This window comes from Euprymna scolopes, chromosome 35 (genome assembly GCF_053919585.1).
Source record: "Euprymna scolopes isolate OS-2025 chromosome 35, ASM5391958v1, whole genome shotgun sequence".
NCBI lineage: Eukaryota > Metazoa > Mollusca > Cephalopoda > Sepiida > Sepiolidae > Euprymna > Euprymna scolopes.
Window position 1 is genome coordinate 77,449,750 of NC_136516.1, and position 13,795 is coordinate 77,463,544.

At 36.4% G+C, this 13,795-nt stretch overlaps 1 protein-coding gene across 1 annotated transcript in view; it reads right to left on the reverse strand.

Annotated features, from left to right (window-relative positions):
• The window catches only part of LOC145259956 (unconventional myosin-Ia-like), a 1,146,131-nt gene extending 1,137,570 nt beyond the window's left edge, over positions 1-8,561 (reverse strand). Inside the window, exon 1 of the mRNA XM_080117933.1 lies at positions 8,119-8,561. The gene's annotated coding sequence lies outside the window, so the exon portion shown is untranslated. The remainder of the gene's footprint in view (positions 1-8,118) is intronic.
• Positions 8,562-13,795: the final 5,234 nt, after the last annotated feature.

The following is a 13,795-nucleotide window of genomic DNA, read 5'->3' on the forward strand; positions in this document are numbered from 1 at the left end:
CCCCCCCCCAAAAAAAAAAACAACACTTTTTAAGATTTACGTCATTGAAGCGCAATCTCAGATGATTTCAATAATTCGTATTTGGATTTTTCGGATTACGGTGCTAATTTTGAGTGTTATTTTCGCAACGTTTCAGTCGATGTAACCTTCTAGTCGAACTCTGGAATATTTCTGTTGCATTCAGCACAAAATTTTGAATGGAGCCCTTTATTTAATCCTCATTGTTTCCTCAACCATGACCGGATAGAAGTCCTATTGTAGGTACTAAGAATTGATTTCCAACTTCCGGGTAGAAGTCCTATAGTCGATGCTGAGAAGTGATTTACAGCAGAGTTTCATTTACAACTGCGTTTTACCAAGTACTTTATCCTCTATGCCACGGGTTCTTGCGGAAAATAACACAAGTTGAGAAGAATAGTCCGAATAATCTAAATAATAAGAATTAGCAATCTTCATCCCCCTCGCACCCCCCCCAAAAAAAAAACCGGCACTCTGGATAAGAACAAAACTAAAATTGCCTTAGTCCAGGATATCCCTCCTTCGCCGACCAACGACAAAAAAGAAAATGTGACGTGTAGTATCAGAACAGATACCATTTTTTTTTTATCCTATACAAAAGGCAAGGGGTTTATCCGACTTAAAATATTCCGTCCATCCAAAAGGGGAACTGGATGAAACAACAAATTTTTGGAGGTACTTTTTAAAAAAATCTTTTTATAAGGGAGTCACCACTTATCAAAGTCCGAAGGCCACTCGAGGATAAGGGTTAATGAATGTAAAGTGGTAGTGTAGTAATCGTTAATGATATAAGTTGGGTACAATTTGATTATTTAAGGAGACAGTTCAACAAGAACTTATTTACATTAGACTTGAAGGTTACCATACTGTAATTGGCTGAAAATAGAACACTGTTCCACAGGCGGGCAGTTCTAGAAAACAAGCTGTGTTCGTGGAATCTGCGTTTAGATTTAGGCACAGATGGAGAGTGAGGGAAATTGTTGGTAGTGGTTGTAGTTAGTCGAGTGTTTTTTTGTAAAAGTTTAATAAGGGGAACCACAGATTGGAGCTCAAACGAGAAAATAACGATAGGACAGAAACAGGCTCGCAACGGGAAAGACTCTGCACGGGAGAAAAAAAAAGTGCATCCATCTACTAGGTTTCGAAGCTGGTTTTGAACTGTCAAGGCAGAATAGGGCGCGCCGCGAGTAGCTCCTGCCCAGATGTGGCAACAGTAGTCCATTTTAGGACGTACTTGGGCCTTATGCAGAATACGGACCGTGGTGTGTGGTGAGATAACGTTATTATTTAGAAACATTCATGGAGATGGGAGATTCGTTTTGTAAGCTGCGTTCTTTTACCTAACAATTTAATTAAAAAATAACGTCAAAAATTTAACTTAACTTAAAATCCTATTTGAAAAAAAAAAAGAAAAAAGAAAAGAAAAAAGTCATTTAAGGAGTAAGCTACGCTGGCCTATGTTTGTAAAGTAATGTCGATTTCTGACTTCGACAAGATACTCTTGGAAAAGGTCAGAGGTTATATCGACCAAAAAAATGAGAACAGTAGATTGAAGAAGTCAAAAGAATAACATTATTTAGAAACGCATTACGGAGAGGTGAGAGGGGGGGGGTCTTAAAATTTATTCCATACTTTCATCTAACAATTTATAAAAGAAAAAATTACTGTAAAAATTTAATTAGAAAATCCTATCTAAAAATTCTTTTCTTTTTTGTTAAAAAAAAACAAAAAACAAAAACAAACAAACAAACAAAAACAAATAAACAAAAAAGAACCAAAAAGCACTGTATTCTGCATTAGTATTGTCTTTTCATTTCGACAATAAGGAAATGCCTACGGATCAGACCGGGTTATGTGCAGCTGGATTAGAGTGCCCCCCTCTTTTTTTTTTTTTTTTTTTTTTGCAGGGAAGAGCGATGCGAGAATTCCCCAGCAACGTAGCCTTGTCGTAGGAGTCAGGTAAACAATTGCACACACCCTAAGAGTCTGTTGACTATCAGCACGAGTAGTGGTTGCTAGAATTAAAGCGGCTCGCATGAAAGAAGAAAATGCAACGTATATCGGCAGAAGAAGCGAAGAATCCGCCTTACGCATCGCGGTTGTATCATTTAATTCAAAAACAAACAGATAAGTAATGCCCGCAACCCCCATCCTTCTATACACCGAAATCGTTAAAATATACAAATCTATACAAATGTTTAAAATCAGAAAACAAACCATGAAAAAAATGTGCATACAAAATAAAAAAAATGAAATAAAAACGAATTTTTTTTTTTTTTTTTTTTTTCTTTTTACAGTTTACGGATCGTGCGGAAATAACATTTAGAAAGCCATTCTTAACATTGGGAGAAGGTGTCCTTAAAAAAAAAAAAAAGGTTCTATAATCTCACCTAACATTTTAATAAACAAAACAGGTACTTCTGAAGATTACCAACCGAACCGTGCTGAAATAATAACGTTATTATTTAGACGCCTATTCTAATACAGTGACGGCTTAACCCCCCCCCCCAAAAAAAAAAAACTATTCTGTACTTTCACCTAACACTTTAGTAAAAAGTTACCGTAAATTTAACTTGAAAATCCAGTCTATAAATATGACACGCTCCATATTCTGCATGAGTATCGAAAATTGTTTTCCTACGACGAGCATTCTATTTGTCGTGTAATTATTAACCCTGAACGGTGTTTATCGAAAACTCATTTCAAGCGGTGATTTACCCGTTTTAAACACATTTTTCGATACTTCTAGAGAATTTGAACCAATTTATTTCAGACTCTAAATCGTAATCTAGATTTTAATTTTAGTTCAGCAAAAGTCAGTTTGGTTGGGTCAAATTCTGTAGAATCACCAGTTTTTGTTTTCCTACAATGTCAACTGACTCAACTACTCCAAATTTCTTCAAGAGTTGAACTAATAAGTGCCGTTTCTGTTCTGGGTACTTATAAAGAATGGCCACCCAAAAATAATTCCGAATCAGTCCCAGAAATGGCCGAAACGGTGTACGACGTGAAAAGTCGCGAAAACATGTAAAAAGTCAGACGATACTAAGATGCGAACGGTTGGGTTATTAGTTAAAAAAAAAAGAAAATCTGTTTTTTTAAATCGTAAACTGCTTCCGCTATTTCCGGGACCGGTGCACGAGTCCTCAACCAGTCTGGATTCGTATTCAATTAAAAATGCCCGGTTTAGCTAGTAGTCAGAAAAGTAATCTTTCTTTACCGAGACATAAATATTGTCTCAATTCAGAGTGCCATTTTTTTGAGGGAGCCCACCTAATTAAAAGCGGGTTTCATGGCGAACTTTTCCATCGTGGGAGTTATATAGAAATTTCGAACGGAATTCCCTTCATAAGCAGGAAAATATTTTGGTACTCATGCAGAGAGTGATCCGTGCTGAAATAACGTTATTATTTAAAAAGCCATTCTTAACATGGGGAGGGGAGGGTGTTTTGTACCTATTCCTTACAATTGAATAATAATTAAAAAAAAACTTTAAACGCGGAAATACGATTTAAAAAATAGCGCGGACCATTCTGTATTAGCACCAATATTTTTGTCGTTGAATTTTTGGTGGAATATTGTAAATAACTTAGTACTTGTTTATTTGCCTCCCCACAGAGGTCGGCTTTTTACTGTTTAAGTCCAACTCCTCAAAGAGGGCATTTTGGACTGGAACGAAAATAAGTGCCTTAGTGTACAAGCACATCTTTCATTGAGGAGCGAGCAGAGAAAAGATGAAGTCGAGTACAGATACTACACTTTGATCTTATTAAAAGAATCTGTTTTAATCAAAAACAATAACAAAAAAACAAAACAATGCTAGACTTTAGCCATATAATGACCTGTTCTTATGCAATATTTTGATTTGATCATTCAACTGGTCTTTATGTACGGCAGAGAAACAGTCGTGTTATTTCGGTACTAGTACAGAGAGTGGATCCGGACGTAAATAATAACATTATTATTTAAAAAGCCATTCTTAATATGGGGAGGGGAGGGTGTTTTGTACCTATTCTGTATTTCAACCTTACAATTGAATAAAAAAACATATCATAAAACTTTAATTAAACTTGGAAATACGATTTAAAACTAGCGCGGATCACTCTCTGCACTAGCACCGTTATTTCACTTGACGAAAACGTAACTTAAAAGATTGCAACGCGATAGATTCAATTATACAATAGGGGCGCGATCAATAAATAGTTCATTTTTTTTCCTGATACGGGACAAAGGCACAGAAACAAATTCCTCCTGTCAGCCTTCTTCCACGTGTTAAGAATGGGGTTCTAAATAACGTTACTATTTAGAAACTCCTTAACACGAAAACGAGGCGGGGCTTATAAATCTTATTTGATTTAGGAGAAAAACCAAAAGACGCTTATATAGTCAGTGCTAAAAAATAAAAAAAATTTTTAGATAAGAATTAAGTTAAATTCAATTTTTGCAGTATCTTTTTTTATATGATGTTTGTAGGTTTTGAGATGAGGCTTGATAAATATTTTTTGTATTTGTTTATTTGTTTGGACTATTGTTCTTGTCTTGGTTGTTTTTTCACAACGTTTCGGCCGATGTAACCTCCGACCGTTTTCAGTTGCATTCACTCTGGATGTTATTGGTGAATGGTGAAAAACAGCGCCAAGTCCGTTTTTCTTTTCTTTTTTTTTTTTTTTTTTTAAATACGACGTGTCGGAGGCTACATCTGCCGAAACGTTGTAAAAAAAAAAAAAAAAAAAAAAAAGAAGAAAAACCTCCCAAAAAACCAAGATGAGAACAATTATCCCCCAAAATGATCAAACTTCATCTCGAATATATATATATAAAAAAAAAAATATCGGAATGGACCCGGATTTATATAAAAAAAGAAAAATAGACTTGGCGCTTAAATTTTTTTTTTTTTCTTTTTTAAATTTAGATGTGGGTTGATTATTAGTATTATCTTGATTATTCGAGCTACGGTTTTATCCTTTAGTGTCATTTTCACAACGTTTCGGTCGATGTACTCCACGATCTTCTTTGGGTGTATTTTGTCGAACTCCAGAATCTTTCTGTCGAACTTGATAATCTCCACGAAATTTCGAACGGAACTTTTTATTTAATCCACAGGAGTAGCATGCTCTCATTTCGTCAGCCATGACATGGTAGAAGTCCTAAGTAATTCGCAATTTTATTTTGAGTTTCGCCCACAAAGAGAATTGCATCTTCATCCACCAGAAAAGTATCTTACAACTGAATTTTACCAAGTACTTTATCCACTACGCCATGGATCCTTGGAAGGGGTGAGGCAAGGTATACTTGAAGAAGGCCGGAGGTTACATCGACAGAAACGTTGTAAAAATAACAATGAAGATGAGGACAGTAATCCGATTAATCCAAATACGATGATGTCTTTGTTTATTAAGTGAAATTACAGAAATAGTTGAAACCTTCTTCCCATATTAAGAATAACTTAACGTCATTATTTCCGCAAATGCATAAGTACCACAAAAAAAAAAAAAAAAAAAAAAAAATGATTTTGGCAGAATAAATATGACTACTAAACAATATTTATATTTTGCCTTAAAATACCTGAATGTGACTTTTAAGCCTTTAAATAGGCGACGACAAAGTTATAATTAAGGTTTATAGGCAAAATTCTAGTATTGGTCCGCGGCGCACCGCCGCGGCGCCGCTCGCCGCTATTATATTTAAGAACCATGTGGCCGAGGCCGGGTAAGCGGGGCTGGTAACGCGGGGAAACCTTCCACGTTTTGAAGCGTTGTTTTCCTCGAGTTTGTAGATGAAAACATTGAAACGGTCAGAATATTTGGTTTACATAGAAAACAGTACGTTAGAAAAAAAAAAAATAAATAAATAAAATGCGCAAAAGATCAAAGTAAAGTACCTGTGGCAGTATTTTATCAGGATCTTCTGGTGTCCCCATGAGGTGATTTTCTGAAGGAACCGGAAAGTCGCGAGCTAGGGTCCGGTGATCCTCAGGGCTAGCACCTTGATCGTATACCTCATAGATTGAAGCCTAAGTCCTAGTACTGAGAAATAGATATTTGGAATTTGGATGCTCGCCCCCCGCCTCCTCCTCTTCTCCCAGACCACCGTACTACGATCAAGTTTTGCAGTTTTTGTGACCGTGAAAAGATATTGGAATGTCCCCTTCCCGGGTTTGTATTACTGTACACAGATTCGAAAAAGTTGTCAAAAAACAAATATAATATAAATAAATATTATCAAAGGCAAGATAAGTTACTTTTCTACGAAACTGGATACATTTTTTTTGTTTTTATTCAATGTAACATGTTTATTCAGCTCGAAAAACATGTAGTGTTTACCGATGTATTGGAACATTCAAGATGGCGTCTGATTTTCTCTTTAACACGGTAAGTTTGGGAAAAGATGTTATAAATAAAAAACCGGATAAAATACTGTTAAAAACTCGCTCAATATATGTTACCGTGACATAGGTTGACATATATTCGGCGGATTTTTAATAGTATTTTGTATAGTTTTTTATTTATAACACCTTTTTCCAAACTTACGGTGTTAAAGAGGGTGTGAGACGCCATCTTGAATTTTCGAATACATTGGTAAACATTGTATGTTTTTCGAGCTGAATAAATATGTTACATTGAATAAAAACACAAAAAATATATCCAGTTTGGCAGAAAAGTAACTTATCTTGCCTTTGATAGCATTTATTTGTTATATATTTGTGTTTTGACAACTTTTTCGAATTTATGTGTACAGTAATACAAACCCGGGAAGGGGACATTCCGTTTTTAATATAGGAAAAACAAAACCGCCCCGAAAAAAAGAGGCACTTGATTGAGAAAAAAGTTGGTGCTAGCGCAGAGAGTGATCCGTATCCGATCCGCGCTATTTTTTAAATCGTATTTCCAAGTTTAATTAAAGTTTTATGGGTTTTTTTTTTTCAATTATAAAGTTGAAGTATAGAATAGGCACAAAACACCCTCTCTCCCCATGTTAAGAATGTTTTTTTTTTTTTTAAAATAATATCTCTGCACTAGTACCAAAAAGTTATAATTGTTTCAGTCTTGGAGAATTTGTTAGGGTACACTAGTTAACCAAGCCATCCCTCCCCATGTTAAGAATGGGTTTCTAAATAATAGCCCCATTATTTAGAAACCTATTGTTATCATGAATAAAGTGGAGGAGGAGGGGGTGTTGATCTTTGTTAACTATTCTGTACCTTCGCCCAGGAATTCCCTTTCCGGTGCTAGTGCACTTGATCCGCGCTATTTTTTAAATCGTATTTCCAAGTTTAATTAAAGTTTTATGATATGTTTTTTTATTCAATTGTAAGTATAGAATAGGTACAAAACACCCTCTCCTCCCCATGTTAAGAATGTTTTTTTTTTTAATAATAACGTTATTATTTCAGCACGGATCAATAAGTGCACTAGTACCCACTTTCCTTTGAACGGGCCAAAACAGATACTACCCTTAGGTCCTAGCTCGAAAAATCGGTTAGCTTCGAAATAAACATTTGGACTATCACATTTGAATAATGAAAAAAGGATTCTTTCTCTTAACTTTAACGGAATGAGATTTTTTTTTTCAAAACAAACGTCGGAAGGTTTTAAGACGACGCTGTTATTTTGAAATATACATGCGTGACATGGATCAACCTTTAAAACAAAAACCGAAACAGCGCAAAATATAGTCTACCCATCCCTCCCCCAAATAAAAAAGAACGGTACTTCTACAGAATTCAAACAGTTATTATTATTTTTTTTTATCCTGAATTACGGACAGTGTTATCTTTGAGTTTCAAATTAAATTCTATTTTTACGATATCTTTTCTTCATTAAATTGTTAGGTGAAAGTATAGAATAGTTACGAAACGCACTCCCCTCTCCATGCTAAGATGGATGGGGTTCTAAATAATAACGGTGTTATTTCAGCACGATCCGTATTCTGCATAAGTATCCAAAAGTTTTAGGTTTGGTTCGGTTCAAATTCTATAGAACCACAAAAAAAAAACCTACTATCAAAGAAAAAGAGATTATTACTATTAATTATTATTATTAATAATTATTAATATTATACAAGCGAATTAAAATAAATCTTTTTTTATCAAATACTGACCTTTTTTGTTTCGCTTTAAATTTCCTCTACCTTTTTGTGTTAATTTCCAATAAAATGCGTAGCGTTTTCGTTGATGAAAAAATATTTTTTTCAAGTCCCGGTAAGAAAGAATTTTTCGAAGTTGCGAGTGCTCCTTTTTTATTACTTATTAATTCCGATGTGTGCGTGTAAGTTAGTCGTCACCGATATAAAAACGTGTCGTATGTATTTAATATATAGGTATATAGATATATCCTCCTTTCTTTTTTGTTGTTGTTGTTGTTCGAAGTTGGTTGTGTAAAAATTATCCAACAAAAAAAAAAAGAAAAAGAAAATAATATCAACAATTCGTCATCTTCTCGTGTAGCTCGACTGTGGAGACTGGATCGGCCAAGTTTAGTTTTTTTTTTCTTCTTCTTCCGAACTAACGTCTTTTTTCTTTCTTTCTTCTTATTTTTCTCCCCTCCTCACACCCGAATCGATGTGCGGTGGTAGAAGGAGGAGGAGTAAACGAGCGAGTGAGTGAGTGGGAGGGAGGTCTGCAAGGTGCGCACGCGCGCGAGCCTGATCGATTTGTTATTCTACAGCTGAGAGGAGAATAGGAGAGGGGGAAGGGTTGGGAAAGCGTAGACTGTAGGCGGGGGAGGAGTGTCAGGTTATGAGAGAGAGAGAGAGATAGAGAGAGAGAGGGGGGGGAAGAGGGGGGTTCTGAAGCGACAGGAAGATTGCATACACGTGCACTGCACTACGAAAGATAGCATGAAACGAGTAAGAGAAAGCGCACGAGTGAGCGCGCGAGAGCGAGAGACCTTTAGTTTTTCGCAAAAGGTGCGTGGATCTCGTCGGCGAATTTGTGAACTAAGCTATTATTATCGTCATAATAACAAACGAAGATTTATATTAAAAAAAAAACTAGCAGCTCAAACCGAAGGATTTTTTTTTATATCGCCCCCCCCCGCCCAAATCAACAGAGTCTATGCCATTTCTGAAATCGCTTGTTCTTTGTTGACTGCAGTATGCTGCGGGTTTCTGTGCAGTTCTAAAAGGTCCACCCTTCCAAGCTTTGCCTTCCTTCTTTGAGAAAGGATTAGTCTAGCCTGAGACGCCGCTAACGACTTTTGCTAGACAGAGGCACGTTTTACAGACCAAAGTTCTCCTCCTCGGGGTCGGTGGTTCTTCAGTCCCGCTTCCCGAATCTTGTGTCACATCTCTTCGCCGTGTGAGAGATATACATATCTAGTAGGGCTACCTGGCATTGTGCAGTGCAAAAATATTAAAACTTCTACTTCTTTACCTCTTTCTATCCTTCTCTCTATCTTTCTCTCCCCCCTCGTTTCCCTGAACTCTCTATATCCGCTCTTTCTCCTCTTCTCACCCATTCTCTCTCTCTCTCTCTCTCTCTCTCTCTCTCTCTCTCTCTCTCTCACTACACACACACACACACACACACACACACACACACACACACACACACACACACACACACTTTTGTTTTATATAGATTCATCCAGAAATGAGTCGGCATAAGGAATAAAAAAAAAACTCAGTTACCGTCTTTTTAAATGTATGTATGTATGTATGTATGCATGTATGTATGTATGTATGTATGTATGTATGTATGTATGCATGTATGTATATCTGCTTAAAACTTTCGACAAAGGCGACGGATTTTCACGAGATCGGTATCATTTTGAAGCTCGACCCTTCGGACGACAAATATCGAAAAATTGGATAAAAACATAAATTCCTTCACCCTCAACTAGGCACTTTTCTACAGGGAGGATCGCTTTTTTCGCCAATATTTCGAAAGTCATCACCTCCTTTCAATGTACTAGCCTTAATTTAAACCTTTGTCACTTCCGGTTTGGCGATGGACGCAACGGCAAAGACATCACGTTTTTTTTTTCTCACGTTCTTTTCTTCCTTTGCAGTACGGGTTCGAGCCTGCCTGCCTCTTACCACTTTATTTTATTATTATTATTATTATTATTATTATTATTATTATTATTATTATTATTATTATTATTATTATTATTTGCCCAACACACACCTCCAAACACCCCGGGGAAAACCCCGGGCACCCAGGTTAGTCTATTATAGAAATTTGACTTGTCTGTCTGTCTGTCTGTCTGTCTGTCTGTCTGTCTGTATGTATGTATGTATGTATGTATAAAATTTTCAACAGAGGCGACGGATTTTCATGAGATTGGTATTGTTTTGAAGCTCGACCCTTCGGACGACAAATATCGAAAAATTGGGTAAAAACATTAATTCCTTCACCCTGAACTGGGAACTTTTCTACAAGGAGGATCGTTTTGCTTTGCCATTTTTGCAAGTAATCGTATCGGTTGGAATGACTTTACTAATTTCAATGTTTCAAAATTCCAATCGCGCCATGGAGTAGAGGTAAGACGTCAGGTTTTCTTTCACTTTCTTTTCCGCTTTCGCGTCCCGGGTTCGAACCTGGCTGCCTACTACCACTTTTTTTTTGCTCAGCACACACCTCCAAACACCCGGGCAACACGGAGCACCCATTTAATAATAAATACGAAATCTGCACGAATTAAAATATATTGAAACGTATTTTACGATCGTCAAGGTTAGCCCCCCCCCCTCCTGCTAGTTAGTACATAAATGACTGAAAAACCGACCTCCACTGACAAAATCAGGGTCCAACTGTCATCATAATACAAATGAAGATTAATTAAAAATTATCGGGGCTACCCGGCATTGCTCGGGGCCATAAAAATAGAAAAGGTTAAAAGTGTGTGGACATTTTTATATTAAACTTTCATCTCTCTACCTCTCTCTTATTTTGCCTCCCTCTTTCTTTCCCAGTTTCACGTTCTCATTTATTCATATCCCTCTTCTCCAGATCTCTTTCACCTCTGCCCACCTTTCATTTATATAAAATACTAGCCTGTGTGGCCAGCGTTGCCCGGGTGTTTGGAGGCGTGTGTCAAGCAAAAAAAAAAAAAAAGTGGTAGTAGGCAGGCAAGCTCGAAACCGTACCACGAAGGAGGAAAATAACGTGAGAAAAAAAAGTGACGTCTTTGCCGTTGTGTCCATCATCAAACCGGAAATGGCGAAGAATTAAATTATAATGCTAGACAATCGAAAAGAGGGGATGTCTTTCGAAAATATAGGCGAAAAAAAGCAATCCCTCCCTGTAGAAAAGTGTCCAGTTTAGGGTGAAGGAATTAATATTTTGGGCCAATTTTTCAGATATTTGTCGTCCGAAGGGCCAAGCTTCAAAACTATACCGATATCGTGAAAATCCGTCGCTTCTATCGAAAGTTTTAGGCATACATACATACATTCAAACAAACAGGTGAGGTTTATATTATAGATAACATTGGAAATGCCTTAAAAGCTGACCTCCTCTAAGAAAATCAAGAAGTTGTGACAAGGGTCATTGACACGCTCACATAAGAGGACTTCTATGGAGCCTTCCAGAAGTTATTGGGATTGTACAACAAGTGCATTGCAGCCAGAGGAAATTACTTTGAAGAGAACTAGAGTTTCAAACGTGTGATATCAATAGAAGTGCCCATGCGAAAAAGTCTGGAAACTTATTGAAGTCACCTCATGCATTTACTTGACTGTCCATTGGAATGTGTTAACCACACTCGTGCCTGCATTGTCAAATGATAACACCCGAATGGATACACACACTACCGGTACGACCCGGTGACAATAAAGTTAAGATAAATATTGATATTATACAACGTACATGTTATATAGACCGCTATATAGCACTAGTAATAGTACTATTAAGCCCGTAGCTAGCTTGCTAGATAGATAGATAGATAGATAGATTGATAGATAGAGATAGAGAGAGAGAGAGAGAGAGAGAGAGAGAGAGAGAGAGAGAGAGAGAGAGAGGGGAATTCGGAATATTTAGAAAATATATTTTAATTCAAACGATCTTGCAAACTCACTTTTTCCTGAGTCAAGGAATCTTTTTTTTTTATGGAAATCGTCCAAGACAAGGCATGAAGCCACTGGATGTAAGAAACTATTAACCAAAAGCAAAATAAAACAAAAATACCTATTCCAGATAAACAAAATATAATCAACAACAAGTGTTATATTGATAGCTTCCGACCACGAAACAGCAATCTTTCCCCCTTTGGCAGAAACGTGGTTCATGGAATATGAGAACTAAAGACTAAAATAAAAAAGCATATGTTACGAGGCTGCCGAAAGTAAACATAAGGTCCACCTTCTACAATCCAGTTATTGCCCGAGCTAAATGGATAATTTAGCAGGTCGCATATTTTACTACGAGGGTTTTTACAAAAGTAAGGCCTCCTATTTTTCTTTTTTTTACCTCAAAGACTAAAACGTTAAAGTGCTACGAAGATGGGAATGGTACCATTAAAATGAGCGACATTTTGTGTTCCAGAATTTAATTTTCTACATAGTCACCACCTTTCTCAATAGACTATTACCAGCCGCTTTTGATGCCTGGGTCGTAAACGTTCTGCAGGAAACAGGCTTTATTCGTCTTAGTTAAACAGGCGAGACGATCGATGTCCACTCACGAAAAGAAGTGAAAAGCGCGTAATAGATCAGCACGTTTTAACATCCGCATGTATGTATTAAGAACTTGTTTATTTTGCTATTGAAAGGTTACAAGGCTAGAATGATCGAAAGCCTTGCAGTATGGTTAACAACAAATGAATCGAAAAAGAAACAAAATATGTAATAAAAAAATCTTTACAAAATCCAAGAGTTTAATTTTCTGCCGACCTGCATAGTTTTACAGTTCAAAAACTTCTAAAGTTTTTTTTTTCAGCATTTGTTTTAAAGCGTTGTGTGCCTTAGAATAGCTTTATATATCCGATCATACAAAATGAGATACTGCCTTAAAAAAATATACAGTTGATTACATAGGCTGGACCTTTCTTCTTGTGCGGCGAAAAAGCTTCTCAAATCCACTTGGGATTTTACGTTGTATAAAACTGTTAATTTCGGTCAAACTCGAACTTTTATGTTTTAATCGCATTGTTTCGATTATCAATTTTCGGTACTTATCCGATGCCGATACGAACTCTCTTTCTCTCTCTCACCCACACACACCCTATTTTTTTTTAAAATTATATATATATATATATATATATATATATATATATATATATATATATATATATATATATATATATATATATATATATAACTAGCAGGATCCGTTAACCGGCATTGCCCGATGATAGCATGCCCCTCCCCTCCCGCGTAAAAAATTTAAATAGGGCTGTTGTTTTTGTCGTTTGCTAACCCCCAACCCCCTCATATTAAAAATGGCTTTCGGAATAGATATCCCGTTTTGTTCCTGGGGATGAGGTTGTCACAAAATTTGCTGGAAGATTCAGGGTATTTTTCAGGGTATGGTTCAGGGTAAAGTTCAGGGCAAGGTATTTTAGTTGGCAAGAACTGGGGTTATGATGACAAAGAACTATCAAACCCTGTGTCCCTTATAGGGAACTAAATTCCAGTCATCACCTGTACGTTACCAAATCTAAATGTAAACGCTATTTAAGAAAGTGATCGTTAACGATTGATTTAAATAATAAACGATAGTAAATCTGGTTCCTAAACCTGAAAAATGGGTTCAATTTAATCACGTTATTATTGGAAATGTAATCATTCGAAAAGCTGAAATAATAATGTTATTATTCTGGAAGCCATTCAGTAC